Here is an 18,134-nt window from a genome sequence, read left to right on the forward strand (position 1 = left end):
GTTAAGAAAAAACAATATTGAAAGAGGTTCAGGGCCTTCTGCTGTGTCCATGCACAATGTATGAAAGTTAACAAAGTTTTCCTGACCCAATGACATGAAGAGTTGGATTCTGAAACCTTTGACAGTTTTCAAATTTTTTGAAATCGTTGATGTCAAATCAAATTATCAAAAAATATTTACCCTGACCAAACATCTCCTCATTTTTCTCAGTCAATATATACAATCTCATTAACTATTACCAACATTTCATTGAGTAAACACGCAGAGTCACAAAGGAAAAAAAGAAACATCATTTGAAACATCGAAATAATGAAACATTGAAAAAAGAAGTTAGCAGTGGAGATGATTTCTGTTTGTTACAAAGTGCAGGATGATCTGGTTAACTGGCAGAGCTGGTTCGAGTTTCCCAATGACCCATTCCTGCTCCTTTGCTTCTGTTCTTTTCGTTGACAATTCCAGTGAAGGAAATTATGAATAACCCTTTTTTACTTGATAGCGTAGCCGAGCGGTCTAAGGCGCTGTATTAAGGCTGCAGTCTCTACAAAAACAAATGTTCGAATCCCACCGTCGCCAAACGTTCAACTTATCTCCCTTTTAGGATCTGCAGCTGTCCCATTTGAACCAACAGATACAAACTCACATTAAACCCAGCGTAGTGTACGGTGTTTTACTTTGATCGGGGGAATGAGGAGAGACAATATAAATATGAGTTGCTGTAGGAAAAAGGCGGGGTGTGGAATTGCAGTCTGTGAGTTGCTCTTCCTGAGAGTCGGCATGTGAACAATATGCTGAATGATCGTCTGATGTAGCCGTCTATATGATTTTATACAATCTACATTCATGCAAATCTGGGGCTTGGATTCGCGACTGAGTTGTTAAGGCAACAGGTTTTGAATCTAATGGGGTCTCCACAGGTGGGCTGGAAACCTAACAACTACTCTTCTTATCATTCCTGAATTTTAGAGTGTGCCTGCACGATTAAATGTCGATTAAGTTGAATAAAAAACATCCAAAACCCCCAGCGTTCTCTAATTTCCTTTTGTCTGCAAGCGTTCACAAAAGTTACAGCTAGAAATAGAACAGAAACAGAGCCAGGTTGGTGTGATGCTTGCTTTCTGGATGTTTGCCTCGCCTTCGAGACAAACCCTTGCCCTCTGTCAATCTGGGTGTATATTCCTGTGTGTGTGTCAATGCGGTTCAGTTCCCCATTTCACCATCCAAACATTATTCACGTTAGTTTTGCGGCATCATATTAAGATGGTACAGAGAATAAAAAGAGCAGTTTTAAAATATTCAAGAGGAGTTTTCTTTCTTTTTTTTGAATGGAGATTTTTCAGCTTCTGAGGGTCATTTTGGTACAAAGTGGAGGATGATCGAAATTGTCACTGAGCAACATTTAAACAGACAGGCACCGAGTCCTTGTGGTTCAGTGGGTAAGGCAATGGACACATCGAGAGAATGAATTTTTAAATACAGATAGTCCAAACTGAAATCACTCAGACATTAGGAACTGTTTCTACTGCTGTCGGGTGTCGGAAGGAACAGGAAAATAAAAGTTGATTCACAAATGTTCCAGGAACGGATAGGTTAGAATCACCAGGAAAGGCTGAACAGCCTGAAGATCTTTTCTCTAGAAAAGAGAAGGCTGAGAGATGACCTGATAGAAATGGGATGCTTTGTCCCTGTTTCGTCAGAGATCCGAGTTGAAATTTATTCACTCAGCTGCAGATTTACATCTGCTGAATCTGCATCAAACAAACCATGAAATGTTTAGGAAGATCGAAAGAAAGTTTCTACATTGAGATGGTTTTCTTAAGATCGAATTTTCTAATCTACTGAATCAGCATTTTTGTCAAACTCTCTCTGCTTTTAGATTGCAACAGTGACTATATTTCAAAAAGATTTCATTGGCTCTAAAGGGCCTCCCGTTGTCCTGAGTTGGTGAAAGGCTCTGTTTAAATGTAAGTCTTCATTTCTCGCTTTCCGTCTGTCAATCTAAGTTAATGATCATGTGGAATGGTGAAGTGTATCTGTTCCTTTCAGTGTCTACCACTCTCTCTCCCTCTGTCTGCCTCTTTTTGTCCCTGTATATCTGCCTCGCTCTCTTTAACTCTCTCAGCCTCTCTGCCTGTGTCTCTATCTCTGTTCACTTTTGTGCTCTTTGTTCCCTCCATTCACTCGCTGTCTGTGTGCAACCAAGATTCACTGGATTGATTCCTGAGTGACAGTGAACATGCTGAGAGGCTGTTTCTCCCTGGCTGTAGCGTCTAGAACTGGGCTCACATTATCCGGATAATGTGTCAGTCATTTAGGACTGAGGCGAGGAGACATTTCTTCACCCAAAAGCTTGTGAATCTTTGGAATTCTGTAGCCTGGAGCTCTGTGGATCCTCAGTCGATGAGTATATTGAAGGCTGATAAATGTTTGGACTTTAAGTGAATGAAGGGCTATTGGGATCGGATGGGAAATTGGTGCTGAGCTTGGGGATCTGACATGATCTTATTAAGTGGGAGTGGAGGCTCGAGGAGGCTTATGGCTAATTCCTGTTCCTTCTTCCATATTTTTAATGTTCTTTTTCAGTGGAAACAACATCAAGGCGACGGGAAACAGCAGATTGTGAGAGGTAGCCTGGCCGAATGGCCTCAGGCGCTGGATTCAGGTTCCATTATTTGTGGAACCGCTGCCAAAGCTATAGGTGGTTCGCATGTTGGTCATTTTGAATGCTCTCCTCTGACGACAAAGTGCCAGCTCAAAGTGAATGCGGGCGTGTACTGGGTTTAATTTTAACTGGGAGAAGGAGGAGAGGCAATACAAATATTAATTGCTTTTGTGAGAATGCACGGCAGTGGAAGTAGTTGAGTTTTCTTCCAGACAGCCAGCACGGAGAAGATGGGCCGAAAGCCCGCCTCTCTGCTGTAGTCATCTTATATACCAACAACATTAACCTGTTCATAGGGCCAGTTGCCGTGGCCGAGTGGTTAAGGAGATGGAGTTCAAATCCATTGGGGTTTCCCGCTGCTCATTATTCCTGATTTTAACTCTGTGTCTACTGAGTTAATTCTGGGTTAGATTCAATCAAATCCATCCAAGTACCAAAGCATCCAAGGGGGTTTTCCTATTTCCGTTCATTCACGAAAACATTCACGAAACTTGTCGTAGGGGAACAAAAACCGAGCCAGGTTGGTGACATGTTTGCTTTCTGGATGTTTGTCTCTCCTTAGAGACAAACCCTTGCCCTCTGTCACTCTCGGTGTACATGTCTGTGTGTGTTCCTCCGTGTGTGTCAATGTGGTTCAGTTCCCGAGGGGGTTAACACATTTTTCCCATCACACACTTTATTCACATTAGTTGTGCAGTTTCATATCAAAATGTTACAGAGAAAAATATCAGGATGGAAAATGCAGGGGGAGTTTGCAATGTTTGGAAGGAGGTGCAGCTAAAAAGTGGAAGATTGAGCGAGGAGTTTCCTCCTCATTTAACACGAGATTTGGGACAAGATCTGGGAGATATTTGTGTCAATGTAAACGGTAAAATCTTCACTCTTACCGCTATATTTTGCTGTGCACCATCCTCTCTATTGTCAGCACTTTGCAGCCAATCACAGCCCTTCTCTCATTCACTATCTTCACCCCTGTGTTTGTTTCTTACCGGTTGTAACCGGATAACATTTCAAACTCTGATGCAAAGTTCAAGCTCCCACGCCACTGATTCCGGCAAAGGTGATCTGCATTTTTCTAATGGGAGTTATCGAAACTCCTTTTCATAGCTTGCACGAGGTCAGCAAATTACCATTCCCTGACCGGGAATCGAACCCGGGCCGCGGCGATGAGAGCGCCAAATCCTGACCACTAGACCACCAGGGAAGCTACAGGGAAGCTTTACAACCTGGCTTATCTATGTTACCTGTGCCTTTTATTTTAATTTCCGACCCCTTTCACCAGAGACACGTTTCAAACGAACATAAGAACATGAGAAGAAGGAGCAGGAAAGGCCCCTCAAGCCTTTCAATAAGATCATGGATGATCTGCCCAGACCTCAACTCTTCTTTCGTGCCAGCTCCTCATATGCCTCAGCTCCCCGATATTTCAAAAATCTATCCACCTCCCCTTTAAATACTTGCAGTGATCTTGCCTCCACACCTCTCTGGGGTAGAGAATTCCAGACATTTACTACCCTCTGGGAGAAGAAATCCCTTCGCATCTCAGTTTTAAATGAATGCTCCCTTATTCTGTAACTATGTTCCCTAGATCGAGTGGAAACGCCTTCTCTACATGAACCTGTCAAGCCTCCTCAGAATCGTGTAGGTTTCAATAAGATCACCCCTCATTCTTCTAAACGCTAATGAATAGAGGCTTAACCTGTTTCGCTGTACTTCATCCTAAAAATGAGCCTCCTGAATCTATTTTGAACTGCCTCCAATGCCAGTATATCCTTTCTAAAATACGGGGGCCAAAATTGTACACAGTACTCCAGATGTGGCCTCACCAACAACCTGCACAGTTGTAACAAGACTTCCAGATTTTTAAACTCCATCCACTCGCACAGGCCAAAATTCCATTTACCATCTTAATTACTTGCTGCACCTGCATGCTAACCTATTGTGTTTAATGCACAAGAACACCCAGATCCCTCTGTGCTGCACTTTTTTGGAGTCTCTCTCCATTTAAATAATAGTCTGCCTTTTGATTCTTCCGTCCAAAGTGCATCACCTCACACTTTCCTACAGTCAACTCCATCTGCCAAGTTTTTTGCCCACTCACTCAACCTATCTATACCCCCTTGCAGATTCCTTATGTCCTCATCACAAAATGCACTCCCACCTATTTTTGTATCGTCAGAAAATTTGGATACATTACACTCTGCCCCCTCCTCCAAGTTATTAATATAGATAGTAAATAATCGAGGCCCTAGGATTGATCCTTGTGGCACTCCACTAATTACGTCTTTCCAACCTGAAAAATCCTGACTCTCTGCCTTCTGTGTGTTAAATTGGGCTCTTTACATTGCAGGGTTTGTGTAGGGTAATAGGGATCACGGTCTCTCACACACGGAAAGTTTCCCCGCTACATTGCAGGGTCTGTGTAGGGTAATAGGGATCACAGTCTCTCACACACGGAAAGTTTCCCCGCTACATTGCAGGGCTTGTGTAGGGTAATAGGGATCACAGTCTCTCACACACGGAAAGTTTCCCCGCTCGAAAAGTGGTAGAAGCATTAACAGTATTAAATGTAGGGAAAGGTTGCATCGTTCCCTTTTGTTGTTAAATCGTAACAGGATGCATCATCTCAACACAAAGTGACATTTATACTTCTCCAGGTTTTGAATGATCTTCTGAAAAATGCATGGCTGGGGAAAAAAGAGGGAAAGAATGGGGCGGATTTGCTGTAAGGTTGTTCGCACATGTGTGCGGTGTTGAATGAGCTGCTGATGTGTTCTGTCACCTGATGATTCTAATGTTAGATCAATTTCTCTGCCGCATGGCTAAGGTTTTCCGCCGAATTATACTTCCACAAAACAAGGTCCTGCAGTGCAATAAGACAGCACAGTTTAATATTCTGCAAGGAGCTGCATGTTGCTTTCGTAGCCTAATAGTTATCACATTTCCTTTACACGCGGAAGATTCTCTGGTTGGAAACTCACATTAGAACTGGCAACATTTGTGGAAAACTTTCCTGCCGCCATTGACAACCCGAATCCGTATGACAATGAGTGTTGATGGGGAAAAAAAACATCGGAAGTTTCGTCACTGAATGGTTTTTCAGATGGAAGAACACGCTAATCAATTTTGCTGCAGGAACTGATACAACTTCCTGTCTTCCTTGTACAAGCACAGCCAAGTCACTTTGTAAATCAATGGACAACTTTCTCACCTTTTCAAACATGTCCTGCTTTGCTGCTTTTTAAAAATTACTTTTACGACCAAGTGAGTTACTTCAGTCTTTGCTACATTTTTCTCCGTCTGCCGTCTTGTTAGCCAAGCACCTCTTATATATTATGAAAACAGAAAGTGCTGGGAAAACTCAGCTGGTCTGACAGCATCTGTGGAGAGAGAAACGGTGTTAACTTTTCGATTCCATGTGACTCCTCTTCAGAGCTGATGAGAAGTAAAAAGTGATGGGGTTTATACTGTTCAAGTGGGGCAGGGTGGGGAGGGGGCGAGGAGGGTAGAGCAGGTGAAGCTGGGTAGAAGGTCAGCGAGAGGTGGGAGCTAAGGAGAGACTGACAAACGTATCATCGACACAAGAAAAAGGGAGTGTTAATGGCAGTGGTGAGAGCTGAAGAAGGTGCTGATAGTTGCATAAAAGTACGAAAGCAGAAGGTGTGAATAGCAGAACAAGGGTCAGCACTCCGTGAAAAAACAACATGGAACGTGTAACAGATGGCGCTTTTGGAATTGGGGTGGGGTGGGAGGAGAGGGAGGTAGTTGGGAAAAAAGGATTAAAAAGGGATAAAAAGGGGGATGAAATAACGAATAAATGAATAAAAAATAAGTAAATAAAATACATTTTTATAAAGGGATTTTAAAAAGTGTGAAAATGGAGGAGAGAGTTCATGGTCTGAAGTTGTTCAACTCAATGTTAAGTCCAGAAGGCTGCAAAGTGCCTAATCGGAAGATGAGGTGCTGTTCCTCCAGTTTGCGTTGGGCTTCATTGGAACATTGCAGCAGGCCAAGGACAGACATGTGGGCATGAGAGCAGGATGGGGCGTTGAAATGGTAACCGACAGGAAGGCCTGGGTCATGCTTGAGGACAGATTGAAGGTGTTCTGCAAAGTGGTCACCCAGTCTGCGTTTGGTCTCCTCAATGTAATTGTTGCAGATGTTCAACTTCCTATTTCCAAAACCCACCAACTTAATCAATGCGGCTCCTCTGAAACTTTCAATGCAAATATTGATCCTTTATAAGGTGCCGTTCCCAGAACTATACACAGTCCTCCAGTTGTGACCTAACCAGGGCTTTGTATAGCTGTAGCAAACCTTTCCCTCTTTTCTATAGCAGCCTCTGCAACAGGTTGTACAGCAAGAGGAGTAAGATTGTATATATCGACTGAGAAAATGAGGAGATGCTTGATCGGAATAAATTTCGTTAAAAAAATTAAATCCAAATCAACAGTTTAAGTACTTTTTTTGTTCAAAAACTATGTAATAATCATAAGTGCAATTCTTGGTGTCATTGAGTCAAAGAAACTTTGGTAACGCTGCAGAATTTAGCAGACTGGGCACTGTAGAAGCTCCTTCTCATCTTTCAATATCATTTTTATTAAATCAGTATTTTCCAAGTGAAATTGGAGAATGAATTGAGAGGGGGAAATCGGGGTTATGCAGAGAAAGAAGGAAAATCGGATGAATGAGGAGGCTCTTTGTAAAAAGCTTAGGCATAGAAAGGATGAGTGGGAGGCTCTCTTACTGCGCTGTGCTATTTGATGAAGACATTGTTGATCAGTCTGTCCCCAGCATTCCTAATGAGAACAGCCGAATTCCATTTCTTCAAAACAAAGACCCAAAGTGCTGCTGCATGACGTCACCGCTTAACATTCCATCCAGGTGCCTGCGCAGTTCAGAGGAGATAAGGAACATCCCAGATTTATCTGTAACTCAGGAAATTGAAGCGAGGGAAACTCAAGAAAATTACAATCACCAGGGAAGTGATACCGAGTAAATTGTTGGAGGTGCGGGTTCACAAACCCTCGGGTCCTGATGGGCTTTATCGTAGCATCTTAAAAGAAGTGCCGAGTGACATATTTGATGTATTCGTTTTAATTTTGCAAATTCCCTATATTTGGGCAAGATTCCATGAGATTGGAAACAAAAAATGTAATCCGTTGGCTCAAAAAGTGAGAGAAACAGGAAACACAAAACTGCAGGGCAGTCAGTTTAACATCTGTCAGAAGAAAAAGGTTCGGTGCTATTTTTAGTGACGTTATGGCAGGAAACATTAAAAAATCCAAGGTAATCAGGCAGAGTCAACATGGTTTTGTTAAAGGAAAATCGTCTTTGACCAATTTATTAGAGTTCTTTGAACTAGCATATATTATGGATAATGGAGAACTGCTGGATGTGCTGGACTTAGGTTTCCAGAAGGCATTTGATAAAGTGACACATCAAGTGTTTTTTGGGGAAAGTAAAAGTTCATAGTGGAGGGGGTAACAGATTGGAATGGATAGAAGATTGGCTAGCTAACAGGAAGCAGAGATTTAGAAAAATGGCTCACTTTCTGTTGGCAGGATCAGTGGTATGTCACAGGAATCTGTGCTGGGGCCTCGGCTTTTTACAATGTGTATAAATGAGTTGGATGAATGGCCCAAGAAATGGTTGCTAAATATGCTGACGACAGAAAGATAGTTGGGAGAGTAATTTGTGGAGTTGACATAAGGACCTGAAAAGGGACATAGATAGATTAAGTGAATGGATAAAGATCTGGTAAATGGAATATAATGTGGGCAAATGTGAAATTGTCCATTTTGGCAGGAAGAATAAAAAAGCATATTATCTAAATGGTGAAAGATTGCCGGGCTCTGAGATGTAATGGTTAGCATGCAAACATAGCAAATAATTAGGAAAGCTAATGGAATGGTATTGTCGCTGGACTAATAGTCATGGGAGCCAGGGTAACACTCCGGGTTCGAATCCCAAACAGCCCTTCTCTCCCTCTTTCATTCCCACACTCTGCCTCTGTATTTGTCCTCGACTGTGATATTTCCGCTGTAATTGGTGAAACGAGTGTGGATTGCTGTTAAAACCCGTCTGGTTCACTAATGACCTTTAGGGAAGGAAATCTTACCTCGTCTGGCCACACGTGACTCCAGGCCCACAGCACTGTGGTTGATTCTTAAAATACAACCTGAAATGACTACTCAATTGTAACAAAGACACATAAAAGGAATGAACGGACTACCCAGTATTTGACCAAGTCACTGGAAGCGACAATGGCAATCTCAGCCCTGTCGACACTGCAAAGTACTCCTTACCAACATCTGCCTAACAGACTAGTCAAGCAAACAGCCTGACATATGGAATCGTGCCTTACAGATAATGCCTCAGACACCACCATCTCTGGGTATATCCTGTCCCACCGAGGACAGGCCCAGCAGAGGTGGCGGCACAGTCGGGAGGGAGTTGCCCTGGGACTCCTCAATATTGATTCCGGACCCCATGAAGTCTCCTGGAAACAGGTCAAATGTGGGCAAGGAAAATCTCCTGTTGATTACCACGTATCATCTTCCCTCAGCTGATGAATCAGTGCTCCTCCATGTTGAACACCACTTGGAGGTGGCAAGGGCGCACAATGTATTATGGGTGGGAGACGTCAATGTCCATCGCCAAGCATGGCTTGGTAGTGCCACTACTGACCTAGCTGGCTTAGTCCTAAATGACATAGCTGCTAGACTGAGTCTATAGCAAGTGGTGTGGGAAAAACATACTTGACCTCATCCTCATCAACCTGCCTGCCTCAGATGCATCTGTCCATAACAGTATTGACAGGGGTGACTGCTGCACAGTCATTGCGGAGACTAAGTCCCGTCTTCACATTAACAATGTCCTCCATCGTGTTGTGTGGCACTACCACCATGCTAAATGGGATAGATTTCGAATAGATCTAGACTGGGGATCCATGAGACGCCGTGGGCCATCAGTAACAGCAGCATTGTACTTGAACATAATCTGTAACCTCATGGCCCTGCATATCCCCCATTGTACCATACCCAGCAAGCCAGGGGATCAACCCTGATTCAGTGAAGAGTGCAGGAGGGCATCTCAGGAGCAGCACCAGGCATACCTAAACATGAGGTGTCAACCTGGTGAAGATACAACAAAGGGCTACTTGCATGCCAAACAGCATAAGCAGCAAATGATGTACAGGGCTAAGTGATCCCACAACCAATGAATCGGATCTAAGCTCTGTAGTCCTGTGACATTCAGTCGAGAATGGTGGTGGACAATTAAACGACTCACTGGAGATGGAGGTACCACAAATATCCCCAAACTCAATGATGGGGGAGCCTAGTACATCAGTGGAAAAGATTTTCTACAATCTTCAGCCAGAAGTGCCGAGTGGATGGTCCATCTCGGCATCCCCCAGAGTTCCCCAGCATCACAAATGCCAGTCTTCAGCCAATTCGATTCACCCCACATGATATAAAGAAGCGACTGAAGGCACTGGGCACTTTCAAAGGCTATGGACCCTGACAATATTCCAGCAATAGTACTGAAAACTTGTTCTCCAGAACTTACCGCGCCCTTAGCCAAGCTGTTCCAGTACAGCCATAACACTGGCATCTATCCGGCTCTGTGGAAAATTGCCCAGGTATGTCCTGTACACAAAAAGCAGGACAAATCTAACTCAGCCAATTACCGCCCCATCAGTCTACTCTCTGCCATCAGTAATTTAATGGAAGGGGTCACTGACAATGCTATCAAGCAGCACTTACTTAGCAATAACCTGCTCACTGATGCCCGGTTTGGGTTCCGCCAGGGCCACTCAGCTCCTGATCTCATTAGTTCAAACATCGACAAAAGAGCTGAACCCCAGAGGTGAGGTGAGAGTGACTGCCCTTGACATCAATGCAACATTTGACCGAGTGTGGCATCAAGGAGCCCTAGCAAAACTGGAGTCAATGGGAATCAGGGGGGAATACTCTCCACTGGTTGGAGTCATGCCAAGCACAAAGGAAGATGGTTGTGCTTGTTCAAGGTCAGTCATCTCAGCTCCAGGACATCACTGCAGGAGTTTCTCAGGGTAGTGTCCTCAGCCCAACCATCTTCAGCTACTCCATCAATGACTTTCCGCCCATCATAAGGTCAGAAGTGGAGATGTTCGCTGATGATTGCACAATGTTTAGCACCATTCGGGACTCCTCAGATACTGAAGCAGTCTATGTCCAAATGCAGCAAGGCCTGGATAGTATCCAGGCTTGGGATGACGAGCGGCAGATAACATTCGTGCCACACAAGTATCAGGCAATGACCATCTCCATCAAGAGAGAATCCATTCATCACCCCTTGATGTTCAAGGCATTACCATCACTGAATCCCCCAGTGTCAATATCCCCGTTGTTACCATTGACCAGAAACTGAACTGGATTAGCCATATAAATACTGTAGCTACAACAACAGGTCAGAGGCTAGGAATCATGCGATGCGTAACTCATCTCCTGACTCTCCCAAAGCTATCTACAAGGCACAAGTCAGGTGTGTGATGGAATACTCCCCACTTGCCTTGCTGAGTGCAGCACCCACAACACTCAAGGAGCTTGACACCGTCCAGGACAAAGCAGCCCAATTGATTGGCACCACATCCACAAACATTCACTCCTTCCACCACCGACGCACCGTAGCAGTGTTGTAGATGCACTGCAGGAATTCACCAGGGCTCCTTAGGCAGCACCTTCCAAACCCACGACCGTAACCATCTATAAGGACAGGGGCAGCAGGTAGATGGGAATGCCACTGCCTGGAAGTTCTCCTCCAAGTCACTCACCATTCTGACTTGCAAATATAATGCCATTCCTTCACTGTCGCTGGGTCAAAATCCTGAAACTCCTTTTCTAACAGCACTGTGGGTGTACCTACACTACACGGACTGCAGCGGTTTAAGAAGGCAGTTCACCACTACCTTCTCAAGGACAACTAGTCAGCGATGCCCACATCCAGAGAATGGATAAAACAAAGAAAAATATCAGCATGAAAAATATAATAAGAGATTGGCCCTTTCCATGTATATCCTACAACAACAACTTATATTTATAAAGCGCCTTTAACCAAATGAAACGTCACAAGGCACTCCCCAGGAGCATTATATAACAAAGTGTGACACCGAGCCACATATTCAGTCAGATGACTAAAAGCTCGGTCAAAGGGGGAGACTTTAAGAACTGTCTTAAAGTAGGAAAGTATCGACTTCATGTTCCAGCCATCAGCAATGGTGCTTCTCATTAGTGAAGAAGTCACTTGTGTTCAAGTTTAACAAGACATTTAGTCGGAGAAAGTTTTCTCTGGTGAAGAGATCGGGAATGAAAAAAAAGCCAAATGTCCAGTTTATTGGTAGTTTCCCTGATGACAACTGACCAGGAATCGGCGCTTCCATTGGACCAACAGCGAATAGGGTGGAGGGTTTTGGAAATTGAAAGTTACACATGAGCAGCTTGTGGGACTATTTCACCTCACTGTCAATTTCATGTTCCAGCTCACAGATACCGTTATTTTCATTGGCTGAAGAAGTCGTTTGTGTTGAACATAAACAGGCAGTTTTGTGGTTTAAGAGATTTGAGATGGAACAAAAAGATGCAAAAGCAGCATAGATAAGCCAGCTCGAGAAATGATTTGGTCGCTTCCCTGGTGGTCTAGTGGTTAGAATTTAGCGCTGTCACTGCTGCGGCCTGGGTTCGATTCCCGGTCAAAGAATGAAGGTTTGTGGATTTTGAGAAATTGTTTAAGCAAGTATTGATAACTTATTGATGGAAAATATTTAGCAGCTCTGCCAGAAGCAGAAGAGTGAGAGTATCGCCTCGGAGCTGGAAAAATCACACTTGGAACAAGTGGAGAACACAGAGGCGGAGTGAGGGAATGGCTGAAGAGTAGGGCTGGTTGTAAAGCACTGACCAGAGATGTTGGTGCGAGGCAAAATATGGGTGGGAGAAGGACAAATGTTGCTCCCTACTGATTGTACCGTGACAACTATCACTCCTGATCAATCACCCTGCTCTTTGAAAGCAGCACGAATGGCCTCTTTCTTTTCTCTAACTTTCTATAATTTTATGTTTCCCAACCGCACGGGTCATTCTGCCATTCATTAACCCACTCGAGCGAGATGTACTTTCTTACCTTGTATTCGGCTCTTAACAAACCAAAACACGGAGAAAATTCAGCGAATTTTCTTGTCATTTCCAGGACCAGGTTTGTCACGAGACTAATTGAACGACACATGAATGGTGTCAATTCTTCACTGGAGCGCACGACGTCCAAAGAGCACTGTTACCATCAGCCTCTTATGTACCTTCTTGCAGTGCATCTGCTGAACAACATAAGCTTATCATAGCTCTGCTTTCTTCACATTGAAAACCAGTGTGAAAATATGAACAATTTCAAAGCTGAACAATGTACTGGAACGTGCTCGTACAACGTACAAACGGACTAGAAGGCGAGTGTGACTGTGGATAATAGGCACTGTGGACATTCCTGTAATCAGAATCTGGGAGGATCAGGAAGATGAGATCCTGGTGTCTCTTTACCCTGCAAGATTGTCCGCAAACTTATCGCCTTGCATCTTATTTTCCCACGAACTGACTCTGTCTGCATCCAGCAGCTAATTGACCTGGGAGCTGGACACGAGACAGGGACAGAAGCAGAAAGAGATGGGACATGAAAGTGCTTTGAATTTGGTGTCTGCCAGTTGCTTTCAATGGTGAATGCCTGCCTTGCAGCGATTAGTTGGAGTTTTTTTCCCCTTTTTGAAAGAAGCAAGGTTTTAAAAGTCCCACAGCGCCCAGCGTAGGGCTCAAACCAATGACCCTGAGATTAAGAGTCACGTGTTTTACCGACTGCGCTAGCTGGGCAAGTGATCAAGGTCCACTTCAGATCCCAACACACATGGAGACACTTGTTGCTTTCAACCTGATACCTCAGCTTGTTCGAATATCAAAGTGTGTAAGTTAATCACCCTACAAAAGCCCCAAGGTTGCAATGCGTTCCTCTCAATCATTAATAACATCATTCACATCTTCCACTTCTTAGCTGCACCTCCTTCCAAACATTGTGATCTATTTTCCTCAGGATTTGTTCCTGGATTTAATATTTATCTGTTTTATGAACTCATTTTGAAATCAGATTATCTTCAACATCCACACAAATTAAATTGCAAACCTGACGGACAAACAATGGAAAACAAGTAACTCAATCACACAAATCCCATGGTGCTCATTTTCAGATCTTCAACAGTCAGATTTTCAAAACAATGAAGGAATTTTACAGTGAAAAGACTTGGAAAGGTGGTGCGATTTTTATTTGTGACTCACTCACTCGGGAATTCTGTAAATGCTGCTTGGAGGTCCAGTGACCAGGATATAATTTACCTGCATTTTCCTGTGCCTGCGCTCGGTGTAGTTGGAGGTTTGGCCCGGGTTGGAGTATCTTGCGTCCCAGGGATCGGCAGTAACCCGCTTATTGAAGCTGCAGTCGCCACTTTCTGCTGGCAGCGGGTGATTGAAGAGTGCGGGGCCGGAATATTGCTGCTTTTCCCTGTCTCACTCACGGTGGAGCTGAGGAGCAGGGAATCGTTGATGGGTTTGTCTGAAACCAATAATTTCTTACATTTCTACTGGGTTAGATGAAGGTACATAGTTCGTACAAGTCTTTTCTCACTATATTTGACAGAAAAAATAATATTTTTCAAAAAGCTGTTTGTGTGGGAGCTCACTGGACAACAGTAGATCTGGAACCGTTTTGGGGATATTATCTTGTAGCCCACGTACCCAATGACAACCTGGAACTGCGTGACAATGAATGCTGATGGGGGGAAAACAGTAAAGTCTTCACTCCTGGATGGACTTGAATCACCAACCTTTCAGTTAACAAGAAAACACACTGACCAATTGTACCTCAGAGACTTATACAAGTTCAGTCTACAAAGTATCCTAACCAGGATGTCAATGAGTCAAATCTTCAGATTGCTATTACACAGATAACTATCGCTCTCTATTCGTCTTGCGCTTCCAAAATAAAAGTTGGGTCATTCATTGTGTACACATGGAAACAGTCAGATCCCACCCACTGCAGGCCCAACCATATCACCGGGAACCAGCTCTCCTACAACCGATGTCGTCTCCCTTCAAGCCTCTCGCTGTATTGTCTGTTTCCAAGTATTTTAACTGTCCCGAAGCCGATATTAGGTTTGGATTCCTGATGTGCAATAACGAGAATCATTTAAATGTCTCAGATCAGTTAATTTCACTGATAACATCAGAGTCAATTTTCCATCGTCTTAAAGAAGGGAAAGGTGCCTTGACTGTCTCTGGTTAGTCGGACTGTTCACCCTTCATTCTCTGATTCCATTCCGCAAAGCGGATTTTCATTTTCTCTTTGAGTTCCTTGACTACATCTGGCAGCATCTTTGATTTGAGAGGCATAATTTATAGTTCAGATGTAATGAAGTTCCGATGAAAGATTATAGACCTGAAATGAAAACTATGTTTATCTCTCCACAGAGGCTACCAGGTCTGCTGAGAATTCCAGTATTTTCTGTTTTTATTTCAGATGACCAGCATCTGCAATCTGTTGCTTTTCTTTACCTGATTAGTGAAACATATAAGATTCTGAGCGTACCTAGCAGGGCGGATGTTGAGAGGATGTTACCTCTTGTGGGAGAATCTAGAACTAGGAGTCATTGTTTAAAAATAAGCGGTCACCCATTTAAAACAGAGAGGCAAAGTTTTTTTTTTCTCAGAGAGTCATGAGTCTTTGGAACTCTCTTCCTGAAAAGACTATGGAAGCAGAGTCTTTGAATATTTTTAAGGCAGAGATGGATATATTCTTGGTAAGCAAGGGGGGTGATAGGTTATCGGGGGTAGACGGGGTACAGATTTCAGGTTACTGTCAGATCAGCCATGATCTTATTAATTGACGGAGCAGGCTTGAGGGGCCTAATGGTCTACTCCTGCTCGGTGTTCTTATGTAGTGTTAAGGATGTGGAACCCATTACCAGCAGATTTCGAGATCCATGTCTGAGCTGAAAACGTGCAGGTAAGCTCACATAGTAAACAGATTGTTCACCAGGTGGAAATGGAAAGGGATTCGCCCTATCATCCCAATTACTGACACAGCAACACAGTCTCGCTGGTGTTTTGACTGATGCAGTTGGTAAAGCGGAGTTATTTAAAATTCCCAGAAGGAAACCTTAAACATCTGTCACAACCTATCATTTTAAGTGTTATGTTTGAGATGCGACCCTAAATTCAGGAATCAGCTCTCGAAGTTTTAAATTAAACAAAATGAAACATTTTATTAATTTACACGGATGAGAATGTATATACACATGGCTACAAATTATTACTCTCAGAACTTTTGAAAAATTCCCAAACTAATCTCCATTAAGGCAACAGCAACCCATAGACTTAACCAGACACCAGGCAAAGCATTTTCACTATACGAATTCAAAATGAGGTTCTTTTCATTTGTTCCTTGTGGAGTCAATTGGAGGCTTGCAGCTGCCTTTTGATCTCACGTTGCCTCTGTTCTGCACACCCAAAATGATTGTCTTGTTATACCTACCGTTACTGATTGAATGCAAATTCTCATTTTCCCACCAGCCTCTTTGAACACCCCCTTTTAACAATGAAAGTCCTTTCATAATACCAATTTTATTAAAAAATATAAATATATTGCTTGGTAGCTACTAGGTAGGTGTCCATTTTCACCCTACTTCTTGAATGCTCTATTAAAAAATGCAAATGCACGTTATTCCTCTTACATCTCAAAACTAGCACACATCAAAGCACCCAGGCTAGCTGGCCTTAATCCAAATAACACAAACCCACAGACTAAGCCTCTATTTTAAAAGAAAATTATTTTCCAAAATATTATGTATATTAATAGCTTCATGACACCGGTGGGAGGCCATTCAGATACTTCACGTGAGCAAAGGGCATTATTCAGTTTGCCCACATGTTAACACTCCATCTTTAAAGGTTCAAAGGATTTGATCCACAATCAGAGGATTGCTACTGGCAAAGGACGGTTTAAAAGCCACCAACTCATCCCATCTGCTGAGATTCCGCTGAGTTCAGATCTAACTCCAGGGGTTTGTTCCGCTGGTCATTACACCCAGGAGAGAATTATGGTGGAGCCCAGAGCAATTTGGTCGTTGTATCAATTGATTCAACAATTTTATGCCGTGCCCCAATGGCATTCATCGTATCTGACTACAGGACATAGGCTGATATCCTTCATTTTCGCCCTTCAATGGCGGACTGGCCACCCAGCATTCACTGCGGGACAGAATGTGCCCTATTCTCACGACAGCAGTTCCTGGCACATGCGCATTGTTGTAGGTGCTTGGAGCGTGCGCTTTGCGGTTTGTTTCATGAGCATGCGCACTGCCGGTCTGTGACTGAAGCTGCTTAGTGCGGTTGAGAGAATGTCGAGTGGAGCAAATTAACAGAGTTAGTGGGAGTGTGAGGAGGAATGGAGCCAGCGCAGTGGGAAGAGAAGCTTTATAAAGACACAGTGCAGGTTGAAGACCCCAAGGTACGGGGTTTGCGGTTGCAGAGAACGGGCCGAAAAAGTCTGGATTTCTCCCTTCGTCAGGCCCGGGGTTACGGCCGCCATCTTTATAGGGAGGGGGGGTTGTGGGGGCAATGTGCAGAAGGGCGCATGCGCGGTCACTCTGGTCCAGGTAGCAGGAGGAGAAAATGTTGTGCATTTCTATCCTGGACTGACAGGGATGGATTTTGGAAACTCCTTTTACAGGAGGTTTGAAAGGGATGATTTACACACAGCAAACTCAAATCAAGAGAAATGTTTGTCTCTTCTCAATTTATGTCCTGGATTGAGAGTGATGGATTGTTGGTAAACTCCTTTTTCACAGAATTACTGAATCACACTGTGCTGAAGAGGCCCTTCGGCCCATCGAGTCTGCACCGACACATGAGAAACACCTGACCCACCTACCTAATCCCATTTACCAGTAATTGGCCCATAGCCTTGAATGTTATGACGTGCCAACTGCTCTTCCAGGTACCTTTTAAAGGAAGTGAGGCAACCCGCCTCCATCACCCTCCCAGGCAGCTCATTCCAGACCGTCACCACTCTCTGGGTAAAAAGGTTTTCCCTCACACCCCCCCTAAACCTCCTGCCCCTCACTTTGAACTTATGTCCCCTGGTGACTTACCCTTCAACTAAGGGGAACAGCTGCTCCCTATCCACCCTGTCCATGCCCTTCACAATCTTGTACACCTTGATCAGGTCGCCCCTCAGTCTTCTCTGCTCCAACGAAAACAACCCAAGTCTATCTAACCTCTCTTCATAAACTTAAATGTTTCATCCCAGGCAACATCCTGGTATATTAAATGGGAAGGATTTGCAGATTGGAAACAGAAACCAAACATCACATTAAAATCTGACAGAATGACTTGATTCATCGGAA

General features: G+C 43.7%; 1 protein-coding gene and 1 non-coding gene across 2 annotated transcripts in view; one reads left to right on the forward strand and one right to left on the reverse strand.

Annotated features, from left to right (window-relative positions):
- Window positions 1–18,134, forward strand: part of LOC144698308 (uncharacterized) — a 319,027-nt gene that overhangs the window by 212,157 nt on the left and 88,736 nt on the right. The window lies entirely within an intron of this gene.
- trnae-cuc (transfer RNA glutamic acid (anticodon CUC)) lies at window positions 3,792–3,863 on the reverse strand. The gene has a single exon. It is a non-coding gene; the product is annotated as a tRNA-Glu (tRNA).

Source organism: Cetorhinus maximus, chromosome 23 (genome assembly GCF_964194155.1).
Source record: "Cetorhinus maximus chromosome 23, sCetMax3.hap1.1, whole genome shotgun sequence".
NCBI classification, from domain to species: Eukaryota; Metazoa; Chordata; class Chondrichthyes; order Lamniformes; family Cetorhinidae; genus Cetorhinus; species Cetorhinus maximus.